Source organism: Carettochelys insculpta, chromosome 1 (genome assembly GCF_033958435.1).
Source record: "Carettochelys insculpta isolate YL-2023 chromosome 1, ASM3395843v1, whole genome shotgun sequence".
NCBI lineage: Eukaryota > Metazoa > Chordata > Testudines > Carettochelyidae > Carettochelys > Carettochelys insculpta.
Window position 1 is genome coordinate 44,255,006 of NC_134137.1, and position 13,726 is coordinate 44,268,731.

Below are 13,726 nucleotides of genomic sequence, written 5' to 3' on the forward strand. Positions count from 1 at the left end.
GCAAGCTTGTCATGCTGTGTGTTACTACACAGGGCACTTCAGAGGGGCTGCCTTGTGACATTCTCTGTGCCAGGAATTTCAAGGGAGGTGCATGGGAACAAGTTATGATTCCTGCAATCTATCTGGGCAGGCTACCAAGCTGGGTTGAAGCCCCCTTTTGGGGAGACTCTCTAGTTTTCTGCCCCATTTGTACTAGCATGATGAAGCAAAGCTGCTGGATTGCAGAATAGAACCTGGCTCAGTATTTCTAAATCAAAACACACTACATCATGAAAACAAAAAGGTAAGAACATGCAAGAAAGAATATGTGTTCTCTTAATCTAATTCTACTTGTCATTTTCTGTCATGATTCTGTACAGATTTGCACTCAGTGTTGAGTAGTAAGAAAATCAGTTTCAGTTGTTGGAATCCCATTAAACTCAATTATGGTCAGTAATTACATTACTGTAGCCTCATGAGCCTCTTTAAAAAGGCAGATGTTAATAATTAGAAGGCATTATTTATTCCTACTGTGATGGACACCCCCCATACTTTATGGAAAATTGATTGTGAATATAAATATGCATAAGTCAGAAATGCTTTGAACAAAATTTGCCCTATAGTTTTCGATGATAGAATCTGCTGGATCTATAAATCCTGTTTTTGTGCATGTCTCATTTTTGTAGTTGAAGTTATAAGTATTGACTGCATATTTGTGTTCCAAATGTCTGTGAAGTCTTCAAAAATTCAGACTTCTGGTGTTAGGAAGAAGGGGCTTTCGAAGACTGGGCATCCTTTCAAAAGGTCCTCATCTCCACGGGCGCTGCGTGATTCAAAAGCCAGACTTTCAAATCACCGTAGTCACCATTATGCTAATGAGGCACTGCATATTCATGGCAGTGCCTCATTAGCATCTTTCGAACTCACTCTTTAACATGTCCCTTCTGAAAGGAAGGGGCTCATGTAGACACAGGGAAAGAGAACAGAATTCCCTCCACAGGGGAAAGGTGTAAAGAGGGTCCTGGGGTTCCTCCATTTTTTTTGTCTTCAGTCTGCCTTGGAAATTGCCTTGCACACCTAAGAAAGATAGAACTTTACTGGAGACCCAGGTCAGGATAAGATCATTTCTGACCTGAAGATTTCACCTAATATAAAGTTATCTATTTAGGGCATGGGTGTCCAACCTTTTGGCTTGCCTGGGCCGCATTGAGTGAAGAGGAATTTTCTTGGGCCACATATAAAATATATAATATAGTTAGTGTATATAAATCACATAATAATGTTAAAAGCTTACGATCTTGTGGGACCGCATTACTAGCTGTCCAGGGCCGCATGCGGCCCATGGGCCGCGGGTTGAACACGCCTGATTTAGGGTAAGAACTCATGAGAATAGAATTAGCTATGTATTTTCTTTTTGTTTGATTTGCTAACTCACTTTGATCTGCCTGTTTTTATTTCTAACCCCTTAAATCCTATTGTTTTGCTTACTAACAACTGTTCTGTTTATAATCAAGCCCAGAGTAAACTGGTATTACCTAAGAAGGGTTACCCTCTCCATATGTCCCTTTCACTGATAAAGGGGGCTTACATAATAAGCCCTCCCTGTGCAAATCTTTTGCACTGAGAGGGATGGATTTATTTGGTGTTTTGATCCCTTCTGGAAGTTGATTTCCCAGGTGCTGAGCCCGAGAACTGCAAGTGACCAGAGCTGTGATTAATCAGTGCCTGCATTGTTCTGTGGGGGACAGTAACCCCAACTCTGTGCATTGGCTGGGGGAGACCAGAGGATGTATCTCAGCAGGACAGGTGTCAGTGGCCAGATCAGCACACTGGAGACCATCCCAAGGGTTCTGCTTGGACTTCACCCCCTCATGCCTTTATAACATTGTTACATTTGTTCTTTAATTATGAAAATGCAACCTTTGCACCTGCAGCATCTGAGTGAAAAACTGGTAACGTTATTTGGTTTTATAATGAATTGCATAGAAACACATAAGCCATCTAAGTGGATGATTAACGGGGGTCATTCCAAAACTGCCACACAAGTCAGAGACAAATTCCTGGTGAAGAGCATGAGCAGGCCATTCAGTCCTAGAAAAATGCCTGTAGACAATGCAATTTTCACAAAAAACACTTCCAGGGAGCATGCCCATAAATACCAGCTCTTCCAAAGACAATAACAATCCTTGTCAGAGATGGCGCTTGGTCCTGCCAAGAGGGCAGGGGACTGGACCCGATGACATCCTGAAGTCCCTTCCAGTTCTCTGAGACATGTAGCTCCATCGTAATCCTGAACACATGCTAGCCCATTTTTAGGAGCTCCCCCACCTAAAGCCCAAGTTAGGATAAGATCATTTCTGGCCTGAAGATTTTACCTAATATAAAGGCATCTGTTTAGGATAAGAACTCATGAAAATAGGGGTCCCCTTGAACTGCTCAGGGGTCCTACACAATTGCTTATTCATAGCACCAGCACCAACTGGGGATATGTGTAATACCATGGGGAAAGCCACCTCTTGAACCAAATCCCACTGAAGTCAATGGAAGGCTTCATTGATTTCAAAGGGCTTTGGCTCTAGTCCCAAGTGTAGAAATATATCCATTGTCATTTGGTGAAGGGTTTAACTGTGATTAAATTTAGTAATTATTATTACAGCATCATATATGTACGTGGTGCTTTATAGGAAACCAATACAAGACACAGGTCTTGCCCTGAAAATGTTACTGCTGGCAAGAAGCAAATAATCGTGTATTTTTTTTCTTATTGAAGGCAAGAGAACACTTGAGCATGGCTAGGCATGGAAGGCTGGCTGGAAGAATTAGAGCCTGTTCCAGGCACAAGGAAGAGCAGAAATGGAGGTATAAATGGGAGGAAAATGGAAAGGAGGCCATGATCGCACAAGGTGGGATGGCTTTCAGGGAGCTTCAGCCTGTTCCACAAAGGGCTGTGAAAATTAAGACCAGGAGGATGATTAGCTGATGTACCAGGCAAGGCAATTGTAGGTGTAGGGAGTCGCATGGAGAAAGATGCCCAGATGAGATGGGAAAGGATAATGAAGAGAGAGGTTGTTAGCCAGGAGGCTAGACAGCACTAAAAGAAGTAAGAGCAGATATACAGGCATAAGCAGAGTTATGTGGGCTGTTAAAGGTAAAGACAGGAAATTTGAACTCAATTAAGACAAGAGGAAGGAAATGTCATCCTATTCTCTCTGTTCATCAAGTGACACCAGTTTCTTAGTTCTGTGTATCTGTTTCTCTTACATCCATCTATGCTGTTCTGTTGGTCCTTATGTTTGAGATGTTGGGCCACAAAGATACTACCCACACCTCATTTAAATCCCCCAAGAAGACCCAGTTCTCAGGCATACATACAGGGAAACGTCTGCAATCAGTACTCTCACTGAGGCAATTAGCAACAGATCATACAGTAAGGATGTTGGAACCGAAGCCAGGAACCAGTGTGGGAGAAAAATTAGAGTAATGTGTTTGGGGTTTTATACCCAAAAACAAACTACTAAGTTCTGCACCTTACAGCCACAGGATTATTTTGTTAATGTTACATCCCCTTCCTGACACCCTTTATATGTCTTTTTAGACTGTGTCTTATTTATAGCTGGTGCCAGGTCTTTTTTGTCTTGTCCATAAAAATGAGTGGAATTAACTGTAAGGGAGGGTGATAAAAGGAGGGTTTGAAAGAATTTAGCTAACTCAGTCTCCAGTTTGATGCTGAGTTGGCAGCGGGACATCCGGAACAACTTTTCAGAGCAACAGACATGAGACCGAATACAGGGTGAGAGCTCAGAAGTGGGAAAGTAGACTTGTGAAGTTTTATAGATTTTTAAGACCGGAACTGAAATTTATGCTTGAGCTCATGGATGGGCAACTATAAGGTAGCAGAGGGCCACAGATTCAACAAAACCATTGGCAGGACATGGGACTTAACAAGATGTGAACTGGCTCACTGAGTGGCACAGATTGTCAGTAAAGCTGCTTCTGCCTCATACCGCTTTGCCCCCACAGCACAACAGGCTGACTCCATCCAGTTCCAAGTACAATCTCCCTGTTGGCTGAGTGGCTCTCAGATCCCAAGGTTTAGGTCAAGGCCCTTCAGAGGCAATGTGACATGCCTCCACCAACTGGGAAGGGGCAACCAGAGTTGGGTGCCATGGGACCATGGCAGAGCCTGTCAATAAGGAGCCCAGCATGTGGGCTAAAGATATAGCCCAAAGGGGCACTAACAGAAAGCTTAATAAATGTAATAAAAATACATGAAGCTTTTTAATAAGAAAACAGAGCTGCTAGCAGCGATGTTGAAAAAAGCAGAGTTATAAGTATTTGCATGGTTGCAGTGTTTCCCTGAAGAAAGAATGCAATGCATTTCAATTTGTACAGTTACATGGGAATTGCCATCTCAGATAAGATCATCGCTTCATCTGGCATCAGGGAAAGTCAAAAGCAAGCCCCATAATGCACCTGGAAATGTATGCAAAGCTGTGCCACAGGGAGGAAAGATTCCATCCTGGCCCCAGCTGCAATCAGTGTATGCCATGAAACATTAGTTAAGTTCAATTTATTCAGCAGTGTCTTTATCCAGTAGATCTATTATAATTTTGGTGGTCGAGAACATAATATTTTGGAATATTTCCAAATAGATTTCTGTTCCAGTCTGGAATGGCCTGATTACATTTGGGAAAAAGCATAATGGGAGACTGCTTTCAGGTGTGTGTGCAGGGGAATAAATACACGTCAACCCATCTCTTTGTCACCCTACACCTGCTCAACGCAGCGGTCTTCCAAAGAGCACAGACTGAATGCTGTTCTTGACCTGAAACAGATCCCATAATCCTGGATGGAAGACCTAGCCACTCTTGTCAGGGACAAGGTGGTCTTTCAGAAAACAATCAGTTGCTCTTAGCCATCTATTTTCCTCCCTCTGTGACTCTTAACAGGTCCTCAGCTCCTTTTCATATAATGCCACAAACCTTTTGGCAGTCTAGTGCCACCGCAATGTAAATGCCCATTCCCGTTCATGTATCTCACACATGGGGTCCCAATGGGCAAGAAAACTGCTTCTGTTTACATCACAGTTTAGCTATCCTGAGCTTTGGGACTAGTTTGGCTCCTAATACAAACTAGAGTAGTCTCAGGGCTGCTCTGCCTGGCTCTGATTAGTAATGGCTTAACAAGGGGCTGTTACAGCAGCCAATGATCTTGACTGCACAGCAGTGCCCCACTATGCTCTTTCTCCATGGCAAAGGATACAACAAGAGGTGGCACAAAATCAACTGTGCCCCCTTTATGCAAGTCAGGAATTGCTTCATGCTACAGGAAACTCCAGATATGTGACCAGACCCCCTGGATCAGAACAAGGGGTTCAGAAGAGAGTGAAAGACCTATTTCTCAGTCTTTTATGTTTACATATGTTCTTATGTTCCATGATATATGCACTCTGGTCTGGGCATCTGAATCCTAGCCCTGTCCTGCCACCAACTTGCTAGGATATAGGACACCATATGGTTACAGCCTGACCTACTTTTTCCTCATTTCCAGTGGCCTATACCATGGGCTGGTGGATTCACGAATGGTGATTATCAGCCTGTTTATTCATAAGGATTTGTAGATATAATGATCCAGTAAGTACTGATCAGGGTTTTTGACTTTATTACTGCACAATTCTGTGGGCATTTCGCTACATAATCCTGAAGATTACCCTTTATTATCTCTGAGTAAGGAGATATATCTTCAGCAGTCTGTTCCCTGCCCAGACCAGCTGCCAGGGACAGGGGATGAGTGGGCCTGGGAGGGAGGGGTACTCTGGTTCCTTCAGCCCCAGCTCCCAGCAGCTGTGCCTGGGCAGGGAGCAGGCCACCGCTGCCTCTCAGCCAGTCTCTCTCAGACAGAAACATCTTCTTCTTGCTCTCTGCCTGACTACCAGGGAAAATGGCTAAATGTATGGTGGGGTGGCACTAGGAAGAAAGAAGAGTGTCCCTCCCTCCCTACCCCAGGCTTATGCCCTGCCCCTCTCCCCAGCTCAAATCTGAGAAGAACTCTGCAGCTACACCTCTAAACTCTGGGTCTGGATTAACCAATGGTGGCTACTGTGAGTGGGGTGTAGAAAAAGGTTGGGCATGTGAAAGGCATGTTTGGGTTGCTGAACTTAAGAAACTGAGGGGGAAAAAGAGCATTGCCTGGCCTACTTGAGATGGGACTTTTACTCATGCTGTATGTTTATTAACCTGTTTGTGGTGTTTTCCTATATTTATGTCAGGTTATTTCCCTGCTTTTATTAAAAGTTTCTCTTCTACACTTGGACTCTGTGCTTGTGAGTGGGGAAGCACTGCCTCTCAGGGGCATCCAGGATGGTGTGGGGGCTCGACCCAGTGGTGGTGGCTCAACCCAGTTCTGTCTTGGATTGATAGAAAGGGACCCCTGGATATTGCAGTTAGCTTTGGCTGCTTCTGCTGCTTCCACCTGGCAGAAGGGTTGTATGTCTCTGTCTCTGTTGAGAGGTAAAAAATATTTTGGATGGTGTGTGTGTATCTCTGGCACTTGCTTCCAACATCTGACAGTGATGGGATCTGACTGACCCCCTTTGTTTCTTTTAATTTCCTTTCTCCTGGTGCATTGATTTAGATATTCCCTGCCGTATGATATCTTCTGCCATATATCCTGGTTAAATTAAGACTGTGCTTCATGACTGTGGGTATCAGTGAGGGCTGATGCCACAGTTCTGCTAAGTGCATCCCCGAAAGAGAAACCCACATGTTACATGTGCCAGAGACATCTGCCCAGAGAGAAGTGTGCTGGCTCCAAGAGCACATTGTATTCTTGGAAGCAGGATCTTTATCAAATGCTGTTCCAGAACTTTGCTCTGCCTGCTGCAATGAACATCTGCTGCTGCACTTAGCTGTGCACGCTGTCATGATTCAGCCGCATGTGTATAGCCAGAGAACTGCAACAAAGAATTCATGAAGGGATGCTCGTAGAATTCACCCCGGGATACTCATCGGCAATAGCTTTTTTTCTTCTGAAGTCTGCTACTGTCTATCTCATAGCAATGGAGCTCTGTTCTGAGTATACACTGGGGCAAGGTCCGACAGATACTCACACTGGGTGCTCTGTCAGTCAAAGTCCAGCTCTTCTCTGCTTTCTCACTGGGAAGGCAAATAGCCACAATTTACCAAAATCAAATCACAACAGTTCAGCCCCATCAGTAGTCTATGGGAAGATCCTGAGAGTGTGGGCTATCTTCTGACACAACCCCAAATTACCTTGCCCTCAACTAACCCATCTTACTCAGGGTGGAATCTTTGGCGCTAAGGTGTGCGTGTCAGCATGTCCAGAGGTGGAAAAAATACCCCAAAAGTGCATCTGCTTTCACTTCCGGGTACTTAAGTACAATAAAGATGCAATGTGTGTGGGTCTGTATGCATGAATGCGTGTCTTTACTAGAGTCGTTTTCCAGAGGACACTGGTGACTTGTACTTAAGTACATCTCCACCCCTAGAACAGCTGTAGTTTTACTCCAATAACTTTTTGGGTACTTTTCCCGTCTCTGTGTGTAAGGATGGCAGAAGTGAGCATTAAGCGAATGAGCAGCTTTTAAAAAACCTCCTTATAAAAACCAGGGAACTAAAAGACTCGTGCTTTTGTCTCTCCATCCCATGGCATTGCTTTTTGCTATTCCTCTTACCGCCTCTCATTTGTAAATTGTCTGTTTAGGTCGTAAACTTTTGGGAGCAAGTACCTTTCATGCTTAGGTCCCGGTGAGGCTGTCGGCACATTGGTTATCTCCCTACAAATAACACAGGTAGGAACAAAACAAACAGATGTTTGGAATACCTTCTCAAGTCAGAAAAGTTCAGTCTCATTTAATGAAATACAAATGTGCTTAACACAGTTTATCTCCATATGCATTTCTGATTCCTCATTAATTAAAATGGGATTTAGGAAATTTATTGCATTCAGTATAAATCTGATCTCATGGAGCTTATGGGATCACAAGTAGAAGTTTTCTGAGTGTGGGCCTGGTTGTGATTCCAACGAAGTCAGTGGCAAAGCTCCCACTTTAGTGGGCAATGGATCTATTTCTATGTTACCAAGAGTAAGTAGGAATAAAATCTCTTTCCTTCATACGGGGATTGGTACAAAGCAGCGTTATGCAACTGTCAAATCTCCAGGTTTTGATGAACTTTCTTTGCAGCTCTACGATGTCAGCAAATGTTTTTGTACTTTAATGTTGGTTTCTTCATGTCATCACAATCCTTGTAACCCCTAACAACTCATCAGCGTGAGTATCAAACTGAAGAAAGCAAAGATGCTAATGATTTGTGTGTGTTTCTGGCCATCTTACATTTTAACACTGATTTTAAAATGAAAACTAAAATGTTAGCAACTGAACTGGAAACAGTTCTCCCTTTGGTCACCCATCTGGACCTAACAGGTTTTATCAGTCAGACACCCAAGAGACGATGTTAGCAGATGGTTTAACCTACTGGAATTTAGTAGGCAAAAAGGGATTAATCTTTCATGGCATGAGGTATCTGAGATGAAATAAACTTAATCAAGTAGAATATTATAGAAATTCAGTATAATAGAATTTTCATGTTGGCCATCTCTACACAGCACTGCTCTTCCAGAAGGGGCATGCTAATAAACGAGAGTGAAAATTCAAATGAGGTACAGATTTACATATCTCATACCTCATTTGCATGCCCTCAAGCGATCTTGCTTCCAGAAGAGCCTTTTCCGGAAGCAAAAACAGACGTGTACACAGGGTTCTCTTGGAAGAAAACTCCCCTTCCAGAAGAAGCTTTATTCCTCAGATCCTATTCTGACCAACAACTCTTACCAAAGAACTGCATGCAATAACCTTTCACATAGGGAAAGCTATCAGACTTAATTGTCCTTCACCATCCCAGCCCAAAATTCCTCAATCCTTCTTATTGAAGTCAGTGAAATTGCACCACTGTAGGTGACAGAAGTGTCTGATGACCCTAGAGAGATGGGAATCAAGCACTAACATACCTCCACTGACTTCAGTGAAGCTGCCACTTATTTACATCAGTGTGAGAAAAGAACTGGACAACTAGGGGGTGGGCATTAATTTCCATTTCTATTCTAGCTCTTAATTGTGGGTCCAGAACTGCAGGTGGGAAGCTGTGCATGTACAAATACTATTGAGCTATCTAACAACCTTGCTGCTCCTTCTGTAAGTAACTTGTCTAGGACACACTGGCCTAGGGGATTAGGCGTGGTTCAGGAAGGAAAAGATAGGAGTTCTCATGTAGAGGAGCTCTAAAGAGGATGGTGAGAAACTGTTCTCAGTGCTGTCAGATAGCAGAAGAGCAATGGTCTCTAGTTACAGAAGGAGAGGAGTAGGTTGGAAAAACTACTTCAACAGGAGGATGGCGAAGCACTGGAATGCGTTGACTAGAGAGGTTGTGGATTCTCCATCCCTGTAGATTTTTAAGTCCTGGCTTGACAAGGTCCTGGCTGGGATGACTTAGTTCGGGTTGATCCTGGTTGAAACAGGGGACTGGACTAGATGACCTCCTGAGGTCCCTTCCAGCCCTATGAGTCTATGTAAGTTGTGGTGCTGACATACTGTGGAAATTTGGGACCAAGAATAAGCATACAAAATAGAAGTATCAGGCTGAAAAAGAGTGAAGGAATATATAAGCTAACCATACCAGCTATTAACATGTCAACATGTCAACCTATGCCTATATGACAGCCTGAACTCAAAATAAGCTATGCAAATTGCATAGCTTATTTTAAGTGTAGTTTGAAATAAAGCACTATTTCAAAGTATCACTTACTCCTTCTGCAACGAGGACTACAAGGATGCTGAAATAGCATGCCCGTTATTTTAGAAAAATATTTTGAAGTGAACGGTGCATTTCAAAGACGTGTACAAAGGTCATATAGGCATAGCTAGGCTGATGAAATATTGTTTAAACTTCTCTAGACAAAGCATGTGAGAAAATATTGTTGGTAAGAATGCAGTATAGGAAGAAAAATGGTTGTCTAAACTTCCATTTTCTTCAGTTATCCTTCTCAGGGGAAAGATTAAGGTCTGAGTTTTATCATGAAGATTAAATTAGATCTGACTTTATCAGAGTCTCTTGCAAATATGATGAGCACCTTCAGAATTGCTACAGACAAACTGAAAAATGTCTCAAGCCTGAGAAAGTTCCCAGTCCAAGAACAAGTTCCTGTGTACTCTACACAGCATTATTTTCAGCACCAGGTCTTTAGTTCTCTGCAGTAGCTGCTATTTCGAGTCCTTTGAAAGTGCAGCTGATGTGTGCTACTTAAGACTGTGCCTTGTACACTGTTTCCACACATGCTGCTCCAACTTTGCAAATGCAAGGCCACATTCTTCAGTTGGATCATATACTGCTGTGGAGTACAAGTGAGCAGGAATACTATGGTGAGGGCAAGGGAGTGGCATGGACCCAAGTATGTATAATCTAACATTTGAGGGAAAACAATGGAGACAAGCTTAGTTCAGGAGGCTGAAAAGCATGTACATTTAACTGAAGAAGGGAAGACTGATCAGCCAGTTAACTGGATCCTGGAGAGCCAGCAGTATTTATCCTGAGTATGATCCAACCCACCCACCCACTGAAGAGTCACTTGTTTTGTACAAACAGAACATGCCTCTTTAAATTGTGTGTCATCAGTGCAACTCCTCAGTCTGTCATCAAGGTAACTCCCATATCCTTCTCTGGTATTACTGCCTTGCCAGAATCCCCAAATTGGAGAGAGTCCAGCGGAGGGCAATGACAATGGTGCAACACAACTTATGAGCAGTGGCTGAGGGAACTGGGCTTATTTAGATGTCAAAAAAGAACGAGGGTGAGGGATTTGTTAGCAGCCTTCTGCTACCTGAAGGGGAGTTGAAGAGCATGGAGGCAGGCTACTCTCAGTGATGACAGGTGGCAGAACAAGGAGCAATGGTCTCAAGTTGTAGTGGAGGATGTCTAGATGAGATTTTAGGAAAAATTATTTCACTAGGATGGTGGTAAAGCACTGGAATGGGTTGTCTAGGGAGGTGGAATCTCCATCCTTAGAGGTTTTTAAGGCCAGGCTTAACAAAGCCATGGCTGTGACAATTTATGTGGGGTTGGTCCTGCTTTGAGCAGTGCTGGATTCAATGACCTCCTGAGGTCTCTTCCAAACCTAATCTTCTATGATTCTATTTTACATTAATATTTATGATTCTTCCTCCTATATAAACTCATTTATATTTGCTGTTGGTTAATTTCATTTAGCATGGCATTTCTTTCCTTTGCAACATAACAAGGTGCTGGTTTTCCCAAAAACATTTGTGAGCCTTCCCATCTTGGTATTGGCCATGTATCTTCCACTCTGTACTTTACTGCTGCATAGAACTGTAGTACCTTAGAACCATGAGCAATCCACTCAATACTGGTTTCCCTAGCTGGACATTGGTGCTACAAACAGATTTTTTTTTCTTTTTTAAAGGTAGTGGCTTCTCCACAGCCAGTCAGCCAGAATAGTTAATCAAAACAAAAAAGTAGTATATAGACTATCACGGCTATCTCTCTGTTACTAGGATAGTTAATATTTGTAAAAACATTTTGAAGACAAAAAGTTTGTAACTTTTTGTTTTTGGTGTTGTTTAATGCATTCATGGACATCCAAAATATTAGGATGGGGCCCAGCTCCCAACTCTTGTCAGTGTGAGCTTGCGCACAGGTTCACAGTGTATTGCAGATTCCCTCAGGCTGGAAAGACAGATGCCCCACAAGTCAGGAACCTGTGACTATCCAGATATCCTGTCAGCTCTACCATGCTGTATGTGTAGGGGGAGGGAGTTGTTTAGATCCAATCTGGAATAAAATCAAATAGCAAATGCCCACATTTCCTGTGAAATGGAAATTCTGAGTTTTGACCAGCTCTGCTCCTATGTCAGTTTTAGATAAAGGCAAACAGCTGCAGTCACTGCCTCTGAAGCATGTCCTTTCATATAAACCAGTTCAGTTTCATACCAAGACATTTGTTTAATCATATTTCTTTTAAAAATATCTTATTCCAGTAAAATTCTTTCAGAGCGGGCTGGTATAAGAGTTGTAGTAGTTTAATTGTGTTCCTGACATTTTTTTCGCTAGCTGCCAAGAGTAGAACAAATGAGCCATTTCCTTTAGCTTTGGGGATCATGAAGGTGACTATGATCCCGGCACATACAAAATGCCATACCAGGTCCAGGCCAGTGATCTGTCTTAATATCCTGTCTCCAGTTGCCGTCAGTACCAGAACTTCAGGGGGAGTGTACCCTCCAGAGCAGCTAGGATGATCCATCCCATCCCCTCCCAGCTTCTGTCAGAAAGACATTTAATGTAGCTGAAAGCAAGAGGGATTTGCATCCCTGACAATCCTGGATAATAGCTATGCTCCATGAACCTAGTGCAGTTTTTTTTTAACTCAGCAATATTTTGATCATTACATCCCAGAGCAATGAGTTCCACAGGCTAGTTGTAATTGTGCACTGAAAGTAGTCCGTCATCTTTGTATTACACCTGCTGTCTGTTGATTTCATTGAGTGCTCCCTGGCTTTTGTATTGCGGGAAAGGAGAGTTATAAAAAGTTGCTTTCAACTATTATTTTGACTAAATTTCAGACCAGCTCACTAATATACTTCATTAGGTAACACTCAAGAAAACAGATCAGAAATTCCAAAATGTGTGGAACTATATGAAAGCAAGTAAAAGAAGCTAAGACAGCCAAATAAACAAACAAGCTCAGGTATAAGGGAGGTTGTCTTGCCTAGTTCAAAGTGTTGTGGACCATAACTCAGCTGACTTAGATTCTAGTCCCAGCTCAACTAGACTATTGGGTAATTTTGGACAAGACATACCCCTGCTCTCTGCCTTGTGGGTGTTAATATCTTCCCATTAGACTCTGACAGAGGCTCACATCCCCCTGTCTGATCTGACTTGTTTTTTTCTCTTTTGATAAGTACTATTGATACTGGGCCATTTCCACCTTGCTGAATAGACCTTGTCAGCTCTGGCCCTCCCTTTTACTGGGACCCCACTCTTTAAATGCCCTCTGAAACCAGCCCCCCACTCCTGCATCTTATGAAGTGGGTCTTTGCCCACGAAGGCTTATGATCCAAAATATCTGTTAGTCTATAAGGTGCCACAAGAGTTCTTGTTGTTCTCAAAGCTACAGACTAACACGGCTACCTCTCTGATACATCTGTAAAAAGAAGATGATGATAGTGAGCCTTTGTAAAGTGCTTTGAAGTCTATTATATAAGAGCTAAATATTATAATTCCACCATCAACTAGTGAGCATAGTACTTCATTTTTAAAAATTAGTGCAAGACTGGTGAATGGTGCCAGACTGGCAGCAGTAGTAAGAATAACTTCTGCATCTCAATGAAATAGCTATATTGGCAGTGCAGCTCAAGTCACAAGAAATATTTATGAATATTTTTTCAGCAATCAGATGGTGATGACTTTTCCCAGTAGGCTAGTAGATATAAATGAGAGCCCTCCAGGTAACAAACTGCATCATTATCAAGCCACTCAATTGTCCTACCCCACATTTTGACACCCTTTCCGCCATTACCATATAGCATTGCTACCCTCAGTGTTACCTGATGAACAGGTGCAGTTTTATAAATGACATGCTCATGTATCAGATTTGAGATTCATTTTCTCATTTACACACATGTAAATTTATTATCTTCAATTTCATGCCGCAGTTACCT